General features: G+C 37.6%; 1 long non-coding RNA gene across 1 annotated transcript; it reads left to right on the forward strand.

Moving 5' to 3' along the window:
- The first annotated feature begins 10237 nt into the window (after positions 1-10237).
- Positions 10238-11197, forward strand: LOC149682725 (uncharacterized). The gene is made up of 3 exons (XR_016365520.1): positions 10238-10327; positions 10940-10988; positions 11065-11197. It is a non-coding gene; the product is annotated as an uncharacterized LOC149682725 (long non-coding RNA).
- The last annotated feature ends 10877 nt before the right edge of the window (positions 11198-22074 follow it).

Below are 22074 nucleotides of genomic sequence, written 5' to 3' on the forward strand. Positions count from 1 at the left end.
TTTTGTTGATTTTGAAGGAGATATTTTGCAGGTGGTTTTTTTCTATACAGGTTATTTTTTGTTGGTTAGGTTATTTTTTGTTAAGGTTATTTTTGGGTACAAATGTTTTCAATTTTTTACATAGATAAAAAATAGATAAAATATACAAGTTTTATGCAAAGGATTTTACAGACTGACCAAACGGAATTGCGTCGTTGCATTATAACATTTTACAATAATTATAACATTTTACAATAAAAAGTAGATTTAAATGAGAACGTTTCCTAAAAGCTTAGATTGAAGCACACGAACGAAGTAAGTTTTGCTTCCGGATATCGAATTTTATTCGCAATGTTTTGTTAGAAACACTTAAAAGTTTATCAAATAAAAGCAAGTCTATTATTTTCCATGAACTATAATTACATTAAGTTTTACTGAAACACCGACGACCTAATGGTTTTTAAACGTTAAATAATACGAAGCTAACTATAGTAGCATTCAATCTCAGAAAGGGTAAATATTCTCGTAGAAAACCGACTTTTTCCTGTGTTAATTTATCGCATGTCCAACTCTTCTTATGTTGCTTAGCAAAATTATTGATCAGATTCTCCGGGTTTTATTCGCCGCTAAAGAATAAGTATAGAACTCCATTTAACTTTCGTTCTTGCGCCAAGCTTCATGATTTCTTTAAATTGACCCAATCCACTGCAGTTTTAGAAAGCAGATTAAGACAGCGCAGGTCACGGGGTGCGTACAGACGCGTCATCCAATGTCCGTTTGGGGTGATTATTGCGCGTTAATACTGAAAAAATACTAGATTAAAAAATTGTAGTGATTTGATTGAATAATTCGGTCCATTTATTGGTTATAGGAATTCCAAGGTTGCTTTTTAATTTAACCCGAAAACTTTCCAATGTGCAACGTATCAAATCTAAAGCTTCGATTCCGGCCAATTATCGTAAACTAGCTGAAAATCAAGCTTTTAAATTACTGACAGCTTACCAGGATTAAAAGGAAAGCAAAAACTTACACTTGTGCTTTAATTATGTTTCAGTTTAGATAGTCTTGTTTCAAGTCAGAGATTTGAACTTGCTTCAACTTAGAGAGCTGCAGAGAACAAAATATCTGTGTCCGATCCGTTTCAATTCCGTAGCCATAAGATATTTTTTTCCTTTTTCCGTTCCGTTTCCGAAACTCCTTCATTAGGTATTCCGTTTCCGTTCCGTTTCCACAAAATCGTTCATAAGCTTTTCCGTTTCCGTTCCGTTTCCATAAAATCGTTCATTAGCTTTTCCGTTTCCGTTCCGTTTCCATAAAATCGTTCATTAGCTTTTCCGTTTCCGTTCCGTTTCCATAAAATCGTTCATTAGCTTTTCCGTTTCCGTTCCGTTTCCATAAAATCGTTCATTAGCTTTTCCTTTTCCGTTCCGTTTCCATAAAATCGTTCATTAGCTTTTCCGTTTCCGTTCTGTTTCCGTTTTAATCCGGCGGAACGGAACGGACTCCGCGGAAAACGGAAAAAATTCCTTTCGGTGCAGCTCACAAGAGAGCTGCAGAGAACAAAAGTTCTGTGTCCGATCCTATTCAATTCCTTAACCGTGTATAAAAAATGTGCGTGAGGAAATTTCTTTTCACGCTATAGGATAGGCAACTCCCTATCTCGAAGGACAGCTTATTCTGTACATACGCTGTTACAAGATCGGTTATCATCACGCGCATTGCTAGGTCTCTATGTAACCTAGCTTTGTGCGCGCTGACAAGAGACGAAAAACCTCAGGCCTTAGATTCAAATACGTGCAGTTGGCTGTAGGCAATTTCACACGCATCGAAAACTAAGGCCTTGAGGTCCTTATACTCGCGCTAAAAAAACTCGCGGATACATTAAATCCTGAAGTTTTTCGTCTCGTGACATCACATACAGAGTTAGGTTACATAGAGACCTAGCTTTGCGTTTGCTGAAAACCGATGCTGTAATAGAGTATATACAGAATAAGCTGTCGTTCGATATAGGGAGTTGCGTATCCTGTAGAGTGAAAACTCCTCACGGGTATTCTTTATCCCTGCCTTAACCATAACACATTTTTTTCTTGTTTCCATAAAATCGTTCATTAGCTCATCCGTTTCCGTTCCGTTTCCACAAATCCTTCATTAGCTCTTCCGTTTCCGATCCGTTTCCACAAAATCGTTCATTAGATTTTCCGCTTCCGTTCCGTTTCCATAAAAACGTTCATTAGCTTTTCCGTTTCCGTTCCGTTTCCACAACTCCTTCATTAGCTCTTCCGTTTCCGATCCGATTCCCTTATATAGATCTTTCTTTCTTCCGATTCCGTTTTAAGCCGGCGGAACGGAACGGACTCCGCGGAAAACGGAAAAAATTCCGTTCCGTGCAGCTCTCTACTTACACTCAAACTCTATCGTCTAGTCTCACTCTCTCTGTTACTGAAGAACCATTTTCTCTCACCAACTCTTTACTTGTCCATGCTAGGATGGCATTGAACGATATTGAATTTGTTGGAAATGATCGATATTTTAAATACAGGTACATCTTAAGTTTTCAAATCCTAAATGCTTTCGTTGATTTGAAAAATAATTTATTATTAAAGGTACGCAAATGAGACAACTATTAATTGTTCGATACCAACATGGGTTTATCAAAATCATTGGCGTTGTTGAAGCGAGTTTTCAGTGTCAAATAAACTTTTATTTCTTGTCAAAAGCGTGGGTTCGATATGGAACCAATAAATTTCATGGCAGAATATTTAAAACGATTCCTCAACATAAAGTAAATATCACATTTGGATTTAGATTCACTATAATTTGAACCAAATAGACTTAATGCTCAAACCCTCGCTGTCTCCTTCGAGCAAATGGGTGTGCGAAAGTTGAAAAACTCGAATTCTTATAGTTAATAATAATCGTACAAACGATTGTTTGAGATTTTCACCTCTCCGAGTGACGTATGTCCCGGAAAGGTTCTGTATCGACCGTGTCTGGATATATTACTAATGGCGAAACCAACTATTCGCACACCCCCGCCAAATTCATTGTTTGGTAACTGAAGTTTACGACAACGTTTTCCCGAGTTCACTACGCAACGTCAAAGAACCCTCAGAAACGAATCTCAGCCAAGAAGTGATATGTAGTTTAATAGGGAGAAGGTATAAATTCGCCACATTTCCAGCTTTATCTCCAGTCCAAACATATAGGTCCGGAGTTAATCCCCGCCTCTAAATTACAACCAGCATCTCATTGGTCTTGAAAACTCACGACAGCGGGACGCGAATGACGAAAATTACGAATTTTCCGACTGAGGAGAGGCGAAATAGCCTGGCCTCCTTTTACGTCACCCCTTGTATTTTGAAAGGGGGATTGGGACTATGGCGCGCGAATACTTAGGCATCTTAGAACTTCTTCCTAATAAACTAGATATCAGTTCCTGTCTCAGCTTAGAGACTGCTATAAACCAATGTTAACATACCATTGTAATTAAATTTTGTTGATGACTTATAGACTGGATTTCGAAAAAAATATTTATAATAACCGTCATAATGTATACAAAAATCCAAATTTATTCAAGGTATGCGATTTTACCTCGATTTTACGGCTAATATTGAAAAACTCCGAAACTATTTATAAAGCAATTAACACTTACGCCGGTTTTAGAAATCTCAGGTTATCGCTATTAAAGAGTCAAGTTCATTTTTCCGTACTCGATTGGACCATTTCTATCCGTCCCCGCCCGTTGGAATAAAAAAGCTGATTATCGTGTCCAGCCCCAAAGTGACAGTCACGTCCACTTTCTGGTCCTTCTTAAATACGGACACCGAAGTAAATGTTTCTCAATAACAATCTACTTGATACCGAATTCATTGAGTTTTTCTTCTTTGTTAATTCAGGTGGTGATTTTAATAATTTTAACCTTGGTCCTTCTATCAATTTTACTCGTCATTCACTCCATCGTAACCAACAAATATAAAGCGGTGCCCACCAAGAAAGTTGTCAAGAAAGTGACCCAAGAAGCCCTTGAAAATGTTTGGGAGCACGCGTCACTCTTGTGCGCCGAACGTAAGCAATTACGTCTTACCTAATATTTAGAAATAATTCAACTTCGTATAGCAGACATAATTAACCCCCTTAAAGGGAGGGTGAAGTAGAAAATCAAGTGATTTTTTATCGATTCTTCTCTTAATTATAAGACCAGTCTGCATGGTCGAACATTCAGGAAATACTTCCGAATGATTTTAAAATTCAAATTTGGCTCAGATTTTAAGGATAATTTTAAAGAAGGTCCTCCGACCAATCGCGTAACGACCTGCCTTTTTATTAACAAAATTCTCGTAAATTTATCACGAGATTTGATAAAATTCGCGCGCGACGTGATAATCGTGGCGCGAGACATGGAGCGTGCCACGAGAATTTTGTTAACAAAAAGGCCGGGCTTTACGCGATTGGTCGGAGGACCTTCTTTAAAGTTATCCTTAAAATCTGATAGCGATTTCCACTGACTGCTCCAAAGAGTGCTCTCAGTGTCAGGATGACGTAACTGCCCTCAGCGAGTTTTGGAGAGAATAGTTTCGTCAGTGGAACACGATCGAGAGGTCAGAGCGCGCTCTGAATAATCAAAATTGGCGCCGGAGACGAAATTGCAATAAAGTGTGTATATCTTGACGCAAATGGGCCGAAACCAATTAATAGAATTAACATTTCAATTAATTTTCAAAAAATCTATTTTGAATAATGATCGACAACGTCTCTGATATAATTATTGGTTTTAGGAAGAGGCGTAATATCTTTAAAGTAATGATAAAACCTCGTATTCTTCATCTTCAGAACTTTAAGAAGATGATTCCAGAAATAAATAAGCATAAGCGAGAGCCTGTCTTCTATGAGATACCCCATGGTCCGCCATTTTAATTTTATTACGTCATACTCGAGCACCGTCGCTCCGTCGAATTTTTCAGAGCACGAAAGAGCAATTCTCGGGCAGTTTTTGGGGACAGTGGAAAACGCGATTCTGGGCGAGTGTTGCACTCGTGTTCCCAGTGGCGGACGAAAACGCGCCGAGAGTGCACTTAGAGTGCTCTAGTGCAGTCAGTGGAAATCGCTATGAGCCAAATTTGAATTTTAAAATCATTCGGAAGTATTTCCTGAATGTTCGACCATGCAGACTGGTCTTATAATTAAGAGAAGAATCGATAAAAAATCACTTGATTTTCTACTTCACCCTCCCTTTAATAACGAAAGATGGCCGGTGATTTAATGAGACCTAAAGCGAGTAGGATAATTATGTTTTATAGCGATTCCTGCTTTTCTGCCGCACATTACTTGTCGTCTGCTTGCTTCGTCGTGGCTGATCGGAGTGACTTTCATACTGTTCTTCTTGGGTTGTTACTTGCGTACGGACTTTTCGACGGAAAGCTATAACTTCATCGACACTCTCTCGGACTTGATCAAATCGGGAATTTCACCTACATTTATTTCCCCTGTCGATCTCAGATATATAAAAAAAAGGGTGAATAATGTTTTTCGTGTTAAGTCCTCTATTGTTCTGACGTCATTTTTAGCTAGGTGTGGTTGTATAACCAGACTTTGTTCTTGCGCTAATGTATTGTGTGTGTGTGTGTAAGTGTGTTTGTGAGTTAACCCCGGGTACACGAAAAACCAGAGTGGATAGAAACCGAATAATGCTATATCCACATGCCACTATACTACCTTGGAGCTCGTAATGTGAAAGAATTCCGAAAGGAGCGCTATGATAAGAGTTAACAGCATTTTTCTGACTTCGCGGATGGAAGTAAAACAAGTTTGTAGGGACGCTTGTTAAGAATAGATCCTCAGGCTCGTCGAAGTATTGGGAAAGAAACATTATTGGCATCGTCAAAGAATTCACCCGGTTGGATTGCGGCAGCCCCAAAGTGAAGTTTGATGGAGGACTGTATCGAAGCCGAGTTGTTGGAAAGTGAATATAAGAAAATATTCTTTATAGACCGGTTTGTTGGGTTGGTGCGGGGGAAGCGATGCTGGCATGGTAGCGAGAATGAAAGATTCATTTTCAGGCGGAAAAGGCACTATGTGTAAAGGCTCGTTTTTTGTTATTTTTTATAGTTGCCGTTGAAACCTTTTCCTGACCTTCAATGCATATGCATAACTCATATATACCTAGTTGTAAGAGTTTTTACCTACGAGTGTGAAAGACATACTGGCGTTTACGATTATGATCTGTGAGTGTGTATGTATGTGGTTTGTGTGTGGAGGCTGGTAGACGAAAGATCTATTTTAGCTGGGTGTGGAAAGGCCTATATTTATCCCAACCGTTGGGCCATCTCGAATAATACATTCGCGAGTTAGAAAAACTGAATACTGTACCACATTGGCACTTACGAAACCAGGAATGTATGGAGGGGTTGGAATGGCTAAGGTCAAATCCTAATCGGCGTGAAATGATCTTGGAAACAACTGGCGTGGTTTAATTTAAATTACGCTAGTGACGTCATAGCCTGACGTAAAAAATCGTATTTACCACTTAAATTATTTTCATTCATTCATTGGCTGCCAGAAAACTCGTTTGCTATAATTCTTCAATAATTCAATAGGTCCTCTGCCTAGGCTGAGAGAATCGAATATGAACGCCAACGGCAGCGAATCAGCGCATTTAAGTTTAAAAAATCTAAAAGGTCACTTCTGCCATGCCTGTTTTAACGAGTCATGACATTTTTGGCCTTCGGTAGACAGCTAAACAAACGTAGGGGGAGGAGCCACACTTCTAAAGAAAAAGGACTCGCCTTATGTTTCCACCATCAAGGGTACAACGAGAGCCCCCTTAGCCATTCCAGCCCCTCCATACATTCCTGACGAAACTAACACACCCTCCATCCCACTACACCTAGTTTAAACGTAAATATTTTTACGTGACTTGTTTTGTATCAGGCGGGCCTAGATCCAGTTGTCAAGGAGTGGCTAGACGCACTCGATGAGAAGAAACTGTTCGATTTTTACCATGGTGACTTGATGGATTCGTACAGTTCAATTTTTTCGGGGGAGAAAGCTTTGATCATAAGCACAGACTCCATGATTAACCAGTTGGAACATACTGATTTTGACTCAAAAGAGTTCGTCGTGAGTAAAGATGGATTTTACTTTTCGCAACAATTTCTTAAACTCGACTTCAAACACCTCATTTTCAACACCTCTTGGATAAAAAGCATACCACAATTGAACGCCCAACTGATGTCAGTGCCAATTTGATCATGAAACGTATAACAGCCTTAACGAATGTTGTATTACAGGGTGGAACCGATGTTCGAAAAGGAAGTTTTCAAAAATCAGAAACTAGAAATAAATTGCATCATTGAGCAGTTGAAGTGGAAGAGACCATCCCAAAGCACGGTAGAATTGGACCTGCGTAGCGTCACTGTTCCTTTCAACTTGCTTCTCACGCTCTTGTCAATAACAGTAGCAGTTGTCATAACCGAAATAATCTTCAAATAACTCGCTTGAACACTGATTATTAAATAGGTTAAAACCCAAAAGGGAATTCCCAGACAAGACACCAATTTATTTTCGTCTTCGAACTATAAACGAACGATCATTGCGTGTTACATTATTTTAAATTCACTGCATAACTTATAGGGGATACTTTACAATTAAGATATGAATTTGATTAACTATCACTAAACTGTCATTTAAATATGTTAGTAAAATTATCAGTAGTAAAACACGGATATTCTGGTAGAGTTTCAAATGTCTCGACATATGCATAGAGAACCAGTGGTGATAAATCCTTAAATATATAAAGAATACCTCATTCATATATTAATATAACATTCGCATTCGAAATTCGGCAATCAAGTATGACAAACACATGTTCTTTATTGTATTACACAGTCCATAGCTATCAGAAACACGTGCGAAAAACGTACGTTACAATTTCTGCGTCTCAACCCTGTAATGGTAGCTTTTTTATTTGATACTTAATATTGTCCACGTTATATTCACGGTGTAACAATCTCGTTCTCATTGTTACAAATCTTTCTCATTTAGTGATATACCTTTTGTTGCTGTGTGTTACTTATGCTAGACAAAACGCTAACCCAGACAGGACGCCAATCCAACAAAAGAATTGTTCCAATAGACAGTGGAGATCTATTTCTTCAATATAGCCCGTTCTATTTCATCTTTATGTTTACTATCCATCATCAGTTAATTCTGACATACTCTTGTAGGCTAAAAATTGTACTATGGATAAATTTGTTACAACTGTAGTTTTGGTAACACTATCCCAGCTCATGAATTTTGAACTAAGTATATTTTCAATTTCATTAAACGTAAAACATGTTACTAAGCGTAAGTTATTTATTAAGCGTAATATTTATTGTATAACTGTTTTGACAATACCCCTTTAATGAACATAATATTTATTGTGTACTATAAATAAGTTGACACTACCCCTTTATTGAACATAAATATCTATTGTGAACTATAACTATTTTGACACTAACCCTTTATTGAACATAAATATTTATAGTAACTATAACTATTTTAACACTACCCCATTATTGAATATAAATACTTATAGTATAATATAACAAAATTTTAAATCCACTTTTAAGTATATACACGAAGCGTCCGTAAAAATCTGAAATTTAATTAAACTTTCTCTAATACTTCTAGTAAAATTTAATTTAACCTAACCTTAAAAATCTAGTTAAAAATAGAGCTTAAAACGTTTAGGAAAAAATCAGTCTATAATAACTCAAAACCAAAATCTTAATGAAATAGTTTATAAAATCGCCCGATTAAACTTTAACCCTGCAATTGTTAGGAAAAGAAAATATATATACTGTAAGACAAGTGCTTCTATCAAGTTCTTAGGAAACAACAGGGAGGGGCAGGCTCGAGACTCGCTCAATGTTTTCACAAATACCCAAGAAAGCTCATCGATGATTGGTCGAAACTAACAAAAAAAGTCGAACGTGCCCCTCTCGAATTCCATATAAAAGGTCACCTTTTCAATTTTGAAAACACAATCTCCAATTTTCTCCATCGATGTAATCAATATTCAATAAAGAAAGATACTTATCTGCAGCGAGTTTTTATGAAATAAAGTTAGTTTGCTTTTATTGAGTTTAAACTGAAATCTACATTAATAATTCCAGTTATCTTGAAGCAGTGAAAGTTAAAGCCCAATTAACACGCCACAATTAACAGAATAGACAAATTTGTTTATTACAAAGAGAGAAACCAACACGCCATTGGGAACCCAACCATGGTGTTAATCAGGCATTGCTGAAAGCTATAAATGGACTTCATTAGTTTTTGTTGAAATACGCAAACCTAGACGGAATTGGATCGGTACATTATAAATTTTTGCAATAAAAAGTAGATTTAAACGAGAACGTTTCCTAACCTTAGATTGAATCACACGAACGAAATATGTTTTGTCTACTTTTCTGATATCGAATTTTCTTCACAAAGTTTTCTTAGAAACACTTAAAGCATTACTAAGTAAAAGTAAGTCTATTATTTTCCATCAACTATAATTACATTAAGTTAACTTTTACTGAAACACCGACGTAATGGTTTTTAAACGTTAAATAATACGAAGCTAACTATAGTAGAATTCAATCTCAGAAAGGATAAATATTCTCGTAGAAAACCGATTCTTTCCAGTGTTAAATTTTCGCATGTCCAACTCTTCTAATGTTGCTTAGCAAAATTATTGATCAGATTCTCCGGGTTTAACTCGCCGCTAAAGAATAAGTATAGTACTCCATTTAACTTCCGTTATTGCGCCAAGCTTGATGATAAATTGACCCAATCCACTGCAGTTTTAGAAAGCAGATTAAGACAGCGCAGGTCACGGGATGCGTACAGACGCGTTACCCAATGTCCGTTTGGGGTAATTGCGCGTTATAACTGAAGAAATACTCTATTAAAAAATTGTAATGAAAGACAAGTACGAAAGTTTCTTATATTTCTGTTAATATTTTGCTTATAGGACTCCTAATTAAGGTTGGTTTTTGATTTATGCTTATTGAATTAAACTCGGAAACTTTCTAATATTCATGTGCTACCAATCAAAACAAAAGCTTCGATTGTGGCCAATTATCGTAAACTAGCTTAAACCCATGTTTTTAAAATACTTACAGCTTACCAGGAATAAAAGGAATGCGAAATATGACACTTGTGCTTTAATTATGTTTGAGTTTAGAAAGTCTTGTTTCAAATCAAACTCCACCATCTATCTCACCCTGTTACCATTTACTCTCACCAAGTCTTTACTTGTCCATGATAGGATGGCATTGAACGAAATTGAATTTGTGGGAAACGATCGATATTTCAAATACAGGTAGAACTCGAATTTTCAAATCCTTCATTTTTTCGTTGATTTGAAAATTATTTTATTACTAGCTGTTACCCGCGGCGTCGCTCGCGTGTAATAAGAACTTCCATCAAAATGATATAAAGAATGGGTAGATTTTACTGATGACTAATATTTTTGTAGCACCCTAGGAGCTATAAGGCACTCGGCGTTGCCCGTCAGCCCCTAGGGATGCATTTTTTATTACTTTTCACGCGGATATTACTCCATAAAGAAGGGTTTTTAAATTTCTGGCCGCCATTTAAAAAGATGGCTACAAATAGAACCCGAAAGACCATTCAGCCTGTCTATAGGTTAAAGGAAACCAGTGTACTAAATATTTGCGAAATCGGTTGAAACGCACGGACTTTGTTGAACAGAGAAGATTTTTTTACATTTCTGGTCGCCATTTTTTAAGATGGCGGCGGATTAGAAAAATCTTTCTTAGTACGCGCCTACTACTTATGAGTAAAGTTCCTGCAAATTTTCAGCCTTCTAGGGCAAGCGGTTTGGGCTGGGCGTTGATTATCAGTCAGTCTGTCAGTCAGTCAGTCAATCAGTCAGTCAGGACTTAGATTTATATAGATATATAGATTAAAGGTACGCAAATGAGACAACTATTAATTGTTCGATACTTGAGTATTTTGGGGTGAGTTTATTTAGATATCAGAGGTGAGAATAAAGAATGCTTTCTAGATGACAATTACACTTTCATTTCTTGTCAGGACTGGACGTCTTATGCACAGTTCCAGTTCATGGCTGAATATTTAAAACGATTCCTCAATATAAAGTAAATTTAATAATCGGATTTTGAGTGCACTATAATTTGAACAAAACCCTCGCTGTCTTCTTCGGGCAAATGGGTATGGGAAAAATTAATAAACTCGATTTCTAAGTCGATTATAATAATAATAATCGATTATTTGGGATTTTCACCTCTCCGAGTGACGTATGTCCCGTGTCTGTCATTGTTTTTTTGTCTGTTGCTACACCGTCTCTACCCTAATTGAGAGACACAACCGAAACTTTTAATTTTCATTTATCCTAAATCGACTTATCTACTCAGTTTTTGTCGTTTCGTTGCAACGATGTCATTACTCGTAGCAGAAGTAAAATAAGGTACTAGAAGTAAAGTGCTCTAGCAATGGTAATAGATCCTGGTACTAGTGAACAAATTTGAGGACTTTATGCCGCTGCCATCGCGCCTACACAATATAGAGAGAAAAAAATTGGTTGAGTTCCAAAAACATTTCCTACCACCTTCCCCTCAACCTAAAGCGGCGGAACACAGACGCGGGTGCTTGAATCTAGTTCGGCCGTCTACCGCCGCGAGCGTCTCACATTTTGGAGGGAAAAATCATAAACCGCTACCAGAGGGCCACCCGTTGGTGCGTTATCAAGAATATTCACTTTCGCCAAGTGAAGAATTTGGTTACCTCAATACTTCTAGTCCCTTATCTTACTTCTGCTCGTAGCAATTAACTTTTGATGCCAAAACGTATCTGCTACTTAAGTCGAAATCAACTATTCGCACACCCCCGCCAAATGCATTGTTTGGTAACTGAAGTTCATGACAATGTTTTCCCGAGTTCACTATACGCAACTATCAGAAACAAATCTCTGATTACAGACTGCTATAAATCATTGCTATCATTATATTGTAAATTAAATTCTGTCGATGACTTTTAGACTGGAAGAAAATATTTATAATGACGGTCATAATGTATACAATAAGTCAAATTTGTTCAAGGTATGCGATTTTACGGCTAATATTGAAAAACTCTGAACATATTAAAAAAGTAATTAACCCTTACGGCGTTTTTAGAAATCTCATGTTATGGCGTGGAACGAGCCAAGTTCTTTTTTCCGTACTCGATTGGACCATTTCACTCCGTCTCCGCCCGTTGGGATAAACAAGCTGATTATCGTGTCCAGCCCCCAAGTGACAGTCACGTCCAATTCTTGGTCCTTCTTAAATATGGACTTCGAAGTAAATTTTTCTCAATAACAATCTACGGTCTAGGGTTGTAAGTCGGAAAATTTTCCGCGGAAAATTTCCCGCTCGGAAAATTTTCCGGAAAATGACCGAGCTATATTTTTCCGGAAAATTTTCCGTATTTTTCCGCTACCGGTTTTTCAATTAAAAAGTTAAAACTTTAAAATTTTTCAATTGCCCTTCTTTTCAAAACATTCATTATTTGGTTTTAGGTGAATTCGGAGGGGTAAAAAATTGTCCACGGGAACAGAGTCTAGTGACCCCTATTCTCTATACGCGCCGAGCGAGGCGCCGCGTTCGCCACCTAGCGGATTTTAGAAGAACAAATTGGCGGGAAAATTATCGCGTCTTTAAATGAAGCCATAGGGTTGTTGTGTGGGTTACTTGTAGGAATTATTACTGAAATTCGCCAGAAGGGGTGAAATTTTACCCGTTTTCGAAGTTCTAGAATTCATTGCATTAAAAGAAATGAATGAATTAACTCGCTTAAAGAGAAAAAGTAAGTTTTTAGACTTTGTCTTATCTAATCCCAATACCCAAATTAAATGTACAGATATAGTTAACCTCAAAAATGTGTCTGTCTGGAAGCACTTGCAATTTAATTTAATTAACTTACAATATAAACATATTTATTTAATTCGAACACTTACATAGATGCAGAAGGGAATAAGAGAGAAGGGACACACTTTATATCTCCATAATGCTCTACACTTGTAACAACAGTCTTACTAACCTCAAATCAACTACCCTTCACTGATTGGCTATCTAACTTCTGTCTTAGCTGTGACGTCACATAAGAAGGTGACGTATGAAAAGTAGTTTTGTTTACAACTTTACATTGAAGGAGATAACAATGGCCGAATTTCATGTTGATAAACGAAATCAAGCTGCGCAATTAATTTAGATACACGGGAATTGAGAACATACCAATATCAGATAATTTGAAGGTAATAAATAGATGAAAACTAATTATTCTGAATTAATATTAAAAAATAAAAATTTGCTTCAATAAAATACATACTTGAGGTTATAATTACACAAGAACGAAACATCGACAGCCCTAAGACAAATAGGCCGCCTGATACCGCGGACTCGGAGAACTTAAAGAACTATATTTGCAGTAAATTGGTTAAAAGCTGTGTACTTGCGCAAAGTTTTCGCGGTTTTCTTGAGGTTGGTCGGACTCTCGTTACCAAAGCAGGCTCTAATGTCTCCCTTCTCTCTTATTCCCTTCTGATAGATGGTAATATCATAAATTTGCTTAGTTACAGAAGTTTCCCTGATACACTCTCCAGAGACTACGGTATTAACTTCGTTTGGTTGAAAATGTGTTTAGTTTTTAATAGATTTTATACTTTTCGACGAGTAGAATCCCTAAAATAATTTTGTAAACCTTTTAATGCAAAAAACGCGACGTATTTTATAATTGTAGCGCTCCCATTTATTAAACTGCCAATCTACCATTCGCGAAGTTCCCGCCAAGAGTTTTCAATTCAGTCCGCTAGAGGCGCTGCGTGTTAGTTAACCTCTCAATCCTCGGCGCGTATAGGAAAAGCTCACTTATTTGCTATCGCTTGCATGCATAGGGTATTAGGGTTACTTTTTGCTCTCATGACGGTATAAGGCGTTAGAGAGTCGAGACCTAACCGTTAAGAGACCCAAGTGAAACTAAAATTATCAGGCATAAAGGATAGTGATCGTCTGCGTCATTGTGAGGGAAACGAGGTGTTATGTTGTTAATGTTATTAAGTTTCTTGACCCTGTTTAAAGTCACAAATTATGGGAAAATCAACCACAAATATTTGGTGGTACTATAATAAATCTACTAAAGATGGCAAAATAACTGGAGAATGTTTTAAATCTTTAAAAGTTAGATAAATTGACTCAAAGCTCACATAATTGCTAGTTTTATATTTTTCCGATTAGCGGAAAATTTTCCGCGAAGAGGAAAATTTTCCGGAAAAGTTTCCGGAAAATTTTCCGCGTTTTATTTTTCCGGAAAATTTACAACCCTAAATCTACCTGATATATACCGAATTCATTGAGTTTTTCTTCTTGATTAATTCAGGTGGTGATTTTAATCTTTCTAACCTTGATCGTTCTGTCACTTTTACTGGTCATTCACTCCATCGTAACCAATAAACACAAATCAGTGCCCACTAAGAAAGTCGTCAAGAAAATGGCCGAAGAAACCCTGGAAATTGTCTGGGAGCACGCGTCACTCTTGTGCGCCGAACGTAAGCAATTACGTCATCACTAATATTTTAAATGAGTTCACCATCGTTTAGGGGATATAATTAACCCCCTTAAGGTGGTCAAATACACCGCAATCGACGTTCCTGCTCTCACGATGTGATCCAAATATCACCATCGAGGATATCGCCAAACACCTGGAATCCCTAGACATTGATACTGATAACATAAGAATATCATCTTATAAACAGGGAGACTTCTGGTCGTCCAATTACATCATTGAATGTAGTGGGAAACTCGATGACATTATCCTCGATAGAGCTAACTGGCCAAGCCCAATGACCATCCGAAGGCACCGTAACTCCAAACCTCAGGTGGACGAAGTCTGACTGGCCAATACTAGCACCCTTACTCCCCCAAACCAATATAAAACTCACGGCTATATAAGATCTCAACAGAAAAAGGAACCATCAACAGTTTATCCGAAAGGACTAAAAATCGCCCACCTGAACGTTAGGAGCTTACAGCGTCATATTTCCGACATTACTTATCTACTGAAGAACTTCAATAATGATATCCTGGGATTATCAGAAACATGGCTATCTGACACAGTCCAAGACATAGTAATTACTATCCCCAATTACGTTCTCATTAGAAAGGACCGCACCCATAAAACGGGAGGTGGTGTGTGTATCTATCACAAGGATACACTACCAATTTCGCCTCTCAACATAAAGATGCATGGACGACATCAAATCCACGCTGGAAACGTTATGGTGTGGGATCCATGAGAGAAACTGCAAACCAATGTTTCATAGGTACGTCATGGATAAAGAATGCGCGTGCGGAAATTTGTTTTCACGCTATAGGATCGGCAACTCCCTATCTCGAACGACAGCTTATTCTGTATATACTCTGTTACAACATTGGTTTTCAGCACGCGCAAAGCTAGGTCTCTATGTAATCTAGCCTTGCGCGTGCTGACAAGAGAAAAAAAACTTCAGGATCTTCAGGATTTAAAATCGTTTAAAATATCCTGAAGTTTTTTGTCACTTGTCAGAACGCGCAAGGCTAGATTACATAGAGACCCAGCTTTGCGCGTGCTGACAACCGATGTTGTAACAGAGTATATTATAAAAAACCGTCTTGGTTTGGACCAAGGCTGAAAAAACAAACGATATGTTTGAGGTTTATCAATTGACTGAAGTTTCAGATATTGAAATTTTTTTCTAGTTATTTTTATCCACTCAATCCTTAATCAATATTTAATTCAGTCAACTGATTTTACTGTTAATCGATCTAGTCCCTCTAAATTAATTGAAAAAATTACATATCTACGCTTTTTCAAGAACAATTACATTTTCCGAAAACATTTTATCATGAAATTAATTATTTTGAAGGGAGTACGTGTTGAGGGATCAGTATTGAATATTTGAAATGTTCTACTGGATGTCTAAAAAGAGCAAGCGAACTTTGACATAACTCGAATGGAAAATGTAAATATTTAATTGATGCCAAACCAGGGTGATGCGCGAATTTATACATTAAATTTCGTATATCGAAATGCTACATTTCTATTGTCGCCTCTATGAAGGTAAAGTTGCACTGGAACTTTATTTCCATACTTTAGAATTTCTTGGTCATAACTCAGTCTTCATTTGAAACGTCACCTCCCTACTTTACACCGGTTACGTATTACGCGTAATCATTTCGGAAAACACAGGGGCGAGGCCACCATTGGGGTGTATTCTCCCTCGCACCAAGGGTCATCGCCAGACGGTGCCAAAGTTCACTACGGGCAGGAGGCTAGTCAACTAGCACTGCCTATAGCGGTGCTTCTAAGCGAGCGAGAAAATGAAAGAGAGAAAACACCCCAATGGTGGGATCACACCTGTGTTTTAGTTTCTCTGTATGTAATTTCCAAACTCACTTACAAATGTACTGTACACCGATTACACTGAGTGATCGGTCGTTCGGGCGCTAGCGAGTGTCAAGACATAACCATAACCATTCATGTACACGAATGTTTTATAGTGTTAGGTTAATAAGGTTGGCGGGCAAGTCCGGAGTGTCATGTACCGTTTACTAATGTGAAAAGGTTTCGATCTATATGGTAATATAATATAGTGTGTTGCGACGGCCCCTTCAAAATAATTAATTTCATGATAAAATGTTTTCGGAAAATGTAATTGTTCTTGAAAAAGCGTAGATATGTAATTTTTTCAATTAATTTAGAGGGACTAGATCGATTAACAGTAAAATCAGTTGATTGAATTAAATATTGATTAAGGATTGAGTGGATAAAAATAACTAGAAAAAAATTTCAATATCTGAAACTTCAGTCAATTGATAAACCTCAAACATATCGTTTGTTTTTTCAGCCTTGGTCCAAACCAAGACGGTTTTTTATAATATCTGTCACTTCAGTCTTAATGTAATTAAATTTTGAATAATCATGTTTGCTTCACCATCATACATTTGTACTCTAAAATATAACGGTGTTTGAAGTGAAGTAGACCATTCCTGTAAGTACCTGTACGTCAACGGGGTAGTTCTTTCCTGCACTACGAATGGGCCGTCGTACTTTTTCGCGAGCGAAGCCGTGAAACCACGACTCGCATCGGAAAGTGGGTGCGTACGGCGCAAAACAAGGTCGCCACGTCGAAAATACACGTGCCTCCGACGCTTGTCGTAGTGCAGTTTCTGCTTTAGCTTCGAGTCCTGCATGTTAAGCCTTGCATGATCGATGACATCATGCAGCCTAACCTTCAGTCTCTCAGCGTATAGATCTGGGTTTCGGTTCTGGTAAATATTTACCGGTTCCAATTCCCAATCTAGTGGAGCGCAGAGCTCCCTACCGAAATTCATCGCCGCGGGCGTGAACCCAGTCGAGCTGTTTTCAGCCGACCTTAAGGCGAAGCCTAACTCAGGAATACGGGCATCCCAATCCCTATGTTTCTCAATATAAGAAATAATCATAGGCTTGATATTCCTATTCATGCGCTCAGTAATGTTTGCCTGAGCATGATACGGAGATGTATTTTTCGGGCGTATACCCAATCTTTTACATGTCTCCTTGAATTTCGGACTGGAAAACACAGAAGCATTATCAGTAATCAGTTCCATTGGGAATCCAAATCGACAGAAAACGTCAAATAACTTCTCCCATATTTTCTCCGTAGTCATTTTTCGTAAGGGGTAGGTTTCTACCCACTTAGTGAAATGATCTACGATGACGAGCAGGTATTGATTACCCTTGGAGCTGCGGGTATAGGGACCCATGAGATCACAGGTCACTAATTCCCACGGTCTTTCGCTACGAACGCTTGATAGCAATCCGGGCTTTAATTGTGCAGATGGCTTCGATTTTTGACACATCTCACAACCCCGAACATACTTCAAAACGTCGCGCTTCATACCCGACCACGTGACTCGGGATTGTAAACGTTTATACGTTTTACAAACACCCAGGTGGCCGGCAAGGGGCTCGTCGTGAAAATATTTGATTGCCTCTAGCCTCAAGCTTCGAGGTAATACTACCTTCCAAGCTTTCTCTAGGGCATCCTCATCCTCCTCGTCCCATGGTGCGAAGTATCTTAATAGAAGACCGTCCTGATCCCTTACAAAAATCTTCTTAAGAACTCTTAAGAAAATTCCTTGGGAAATTTCTTTGTTAATCCTTAAGGCGTTCTTTAGGAAATTGGGGAATATTGGCCTCTTTTTCTTTGGAAATTACTTTGGAAATATCTTTGGAATTTTTTGGGAAATATCTTTGGAATTTTCTTGGGAAATATCTTTGGAATTTTCTTGGGAAATATCTTTGGAATTTTCATGGGAAATGTCTTTGGAATTTACTTGGGAAATGTCTTTAGAATTTACTTGGGAATTTTCTTGGGAAATGTCTATGGAATTTACTTGGGAAATGTCTTTGGGAATTTTCTTGGGAAATATCTTTGGAGTTCTCGTGGGAAATATCTTTGGAATTCTCGTGGGAAATATCTATGGAATTTTCTTGGGAAATATATAGAGAAATGGGTAAATTAAATTAGCCACTTGAAACGAGGATAGTTCTTACATGCAGAACCATATCCCAATACTGGAAGTGTGGTTCTTATATGCTGAACTACACCGGAGCCTCCGACCTCACCCCTTATAGCGAGGGCAGTTCTCGCATGCAGTGTGAAATTGCTTATGAAGTCAGACATTTAATCGACTTAAAAACATCCGTAAACGGCAGAAAGTTTTAATCTTGTGCAATTGTATGGGGTACTAAGTGGGTTTTGGAGGCTTTAACGGCCAAGCAGTAGATACAGACGTTGTTGTTAAATTTAATAATGTATATTCACTGAGAGTTTTTCGAGTATCAGAAACGCATTTAACCTAATTTTCTCTACAATGTTTTTAAAAAAAATATTTATTTTGGACTCTAATTACGCTCGAAATAAAGATAAAACATGCCATAAGAGAATTAAGCAAAAATTCCGACTGACAGCTTAGATTCCCTGTAAATCTAAACATAACGATTTTAATTACTCTTATTTTACTTTTAATCTATTTTATCCTTTACATAAACACCTCACAGATTATTAAAGGCAAAAAAAATCCAAAAAATAAAAAAATAGGTAAATATAACATTCCATTTCAGCGCTTGCTGAGCCTTAGCTGCGGAACAAGCCTTTTTAATTTTTTTAACCATCAAGTTAATGTCTATCTAGAAACTTTAGCTAAACAATTAGGGTAAAAATATTTTGAGATAATTTTATGTAAAGCTGCGCATAATTGCAATATATCTGGCCCTTTGAAATTCATCTCTAAAATTCTTAACTAATTTCGTTGGAAAATAAACCTTCTTTGGAAATTTATCTCATGAATTCCAAACGAATTTCGTTGGAAAATAAACCCTAGAGCTTCACTGGACATTTATCTCAATAATTCCTAACGAATTTCTTTTGGAAATAAACCCTAAACCTTCTTTGGAAATTGATCTCAAGAATTCCTAAAGAATTTCCTTTGAAAATATTCCCTAGACGTTCTTTGGAAATTTATCTCAAGAATTCCTAAAGAATTTCGATGGAAAATAATCCCTAGACTTTCTTAGGAAATTTATCTCTAGAATTCCTAAAGAATTTCTTTAGATAATAATCCCTGGACTTTCTTAGGAAATTTATCTCTAGAATTCCCAAAGAATTTGTTTAGAAAATAATCCCTAGACCTTCTTAGGAAATTTATCTCTACAATTCCCAAAGAATTTCTTTAGAAAATAATCCCTAGACCTTCTTAGGAAATTTATCTCTAGAATTCCTAAAGAATTTCTTTAGAAAATAATCCCAAGACATTCTTAGGAAAGTTTTCTCTAGAATTCCTAAAGAATTTCTTTAGAAAACAATCCCAAGACATTCTTTGGAAATTTATGTCTAGAATTCCTAATGAATTTCTTCAGAAAATAATCCCTAGACATTCTTTGGAAATTTATCTCTAGAATTCCTAAAGAATTTCTTTAGAAAATAGTCCCAAGACATTCTTTAGAAATTTATCTCAAGAATTCTTTAGGAAATTCCAAGGAAGTCTTTGGAAATAGTTTCTTTAGAAAATGATCCCAAGGGCTCCGTCGGGTTCCAAAGAAATTCCTTTAGAACTCTTAAGAAGATGTAAGGGATCCATTACATACTGATCCAATACTGCCCCGGCCTTTACTGCCGTTTCCGGGTCTACAGAGCTTCTAACACGCTCTAACTCCTCGATTAAACGAGATAACTCTGGATCAGTAGCTTGGGATTTTATTATCGCCTCTCTATTAAAAGGTAAACCCAACTTGGGTGTGTTACCCCCCACTACTTCATTTGCAACCAATATGACCATGAATTTATTTATTAACATGAATATACATGTGTATCATTAGCCTTTCTATCATGTTATTCAGGGATGGGAGGGACCTTTCTATTACATACGCGTTTAACGTCATCGCGGTAGCCAATCAAAATCGAGACACCTGGAAGCTCGAACAGCAGACGACCAGTTTAACAAAATTGTATGAGGGATACAATTTTCGGTTAGGTTTACCAAACTGCGTCAACTGTATATTACAAATAATCGCCGATACGTGAAAAAATATCTCAACACGATGCCCGAAAGTGATTTTGATCTTTTAAATGAAACATAACTGCCTGCAATGTTTTTCCTGAAACTGAAAACTGTTGGTAAAGTGCTAGGCCTTGGCCATTAAGAAAATGAATGTAACGGTTGAAAATAAACTACTAACATTTGAATTCGTGAGAATTGATGATGTTGGTTTTTTCTGCTGTTGGAGGTAAATTAATCCGGTAGTTGATCAATTTACAAGCATAATTAGCCTTTCGCATGGCAAGAGCTTTAGCTTTAAAAACAAACCGCCGAAAATTCACTGACGTCAAGCAAACTAAGCCCCTCCCATCCCTGAATATGTAGTTTAACTAGTCAATGCACATATATATTCATGTTAATAAATAAATTCATGATATGACGGCTTCTTCGTCGGCCAATTCGGTTTCGATTGGTGCCCGACTTAGAGCATCTGCTACCAAATTTAATTTACCAGGACGATATCGTACCTCGTAATTAAAGGGTTGCAGGCCTAGAGACCAGCGAACTGGCTCTTTCATCTTTTTAAGCCATTGAAGGGCCTGATGGTCGGTTTCGATTATCACATCAGTACCTTCAACATACATTTTAAACTTCTTGAGAGCGAATACTACTGCAAGACATTCTAACTCCGTAGTGGAATAATTACGCTCTGCTGGAGTCAGCCCCCGACTTATAAACCAGATAGGCATTATTCCTCTATCCGTCTCTTGTGCCAATACTGCACCCAAGCCGTGGCTACTAGCATCGGTTTGAATAAGAAATTTCTTATTCAAATCCGGGAGAGCTAATTCCGAGGTACTCTTTACCTTTTCCACTAATTCCCTCATAGCGTTGGTATGGGTTTCCTCCCAACGCCACGTGGAATCCTTCTTAAATAGGTTATACAAAGGACGAGCTATTCCCGCAAAGTTCGGTATAAACTGGCGGTAATAACCTATCATGCCAAGAAATCTTTGTAATGATTTCACGTCTCGAGGGATGGGGAATTCCTCAATCGCTCGAAACTTATCCGGATTTGGCATACAGCGCCCTGGACCAACCTTGTAACCGAGAAGATTAACGGTATTCGTGCAAAGTTGCACCTTGCTCGGATTAATAGTTAATCCGGCATCTTTAAGGCGGCCTAGAATTTCTCGAATGTGAATCAAATGATCCTCAAACGTCTCGGAATATATGGTGATATCATCATAAAAACCGAGAGCGAAATTCCATTTACAGGGTCCTAACACACGGTCAACTAATCGCATGAAAGTTGCCGGTGCGTTTTTAAGTCCAAAGGGCATCTTTACGAATTCGTAAAGTCCCCTATGGCACACGAAAGCTGTCTTTTGTATATCGCTATCTTTCATCCTCACTTGGAGGAACCCTTTTGTGAGATCTATTGTCGTGAAATACCGCGCCTTCCCTAAGTACGCTAAAATATCAG

The sequence above is a fragment of the Phalangium opilio genome, unplaced genomic scaffold (assembly GCF_054372755.1).
Source record: "Phalangium opilio isolate 3A_F unplaced genomic scaffold, DU_Popi_V2 ptg000038l_1, whole genome shotgun sequence".
In the NCBI taxonomy this organism is placed as follows: domain Eukaryota; kingdom Metazoa; phylum Arthropoda; class Arachnida; order Opiliones; family Phalangiidae; genus Phalangium; species Phalangium opilio.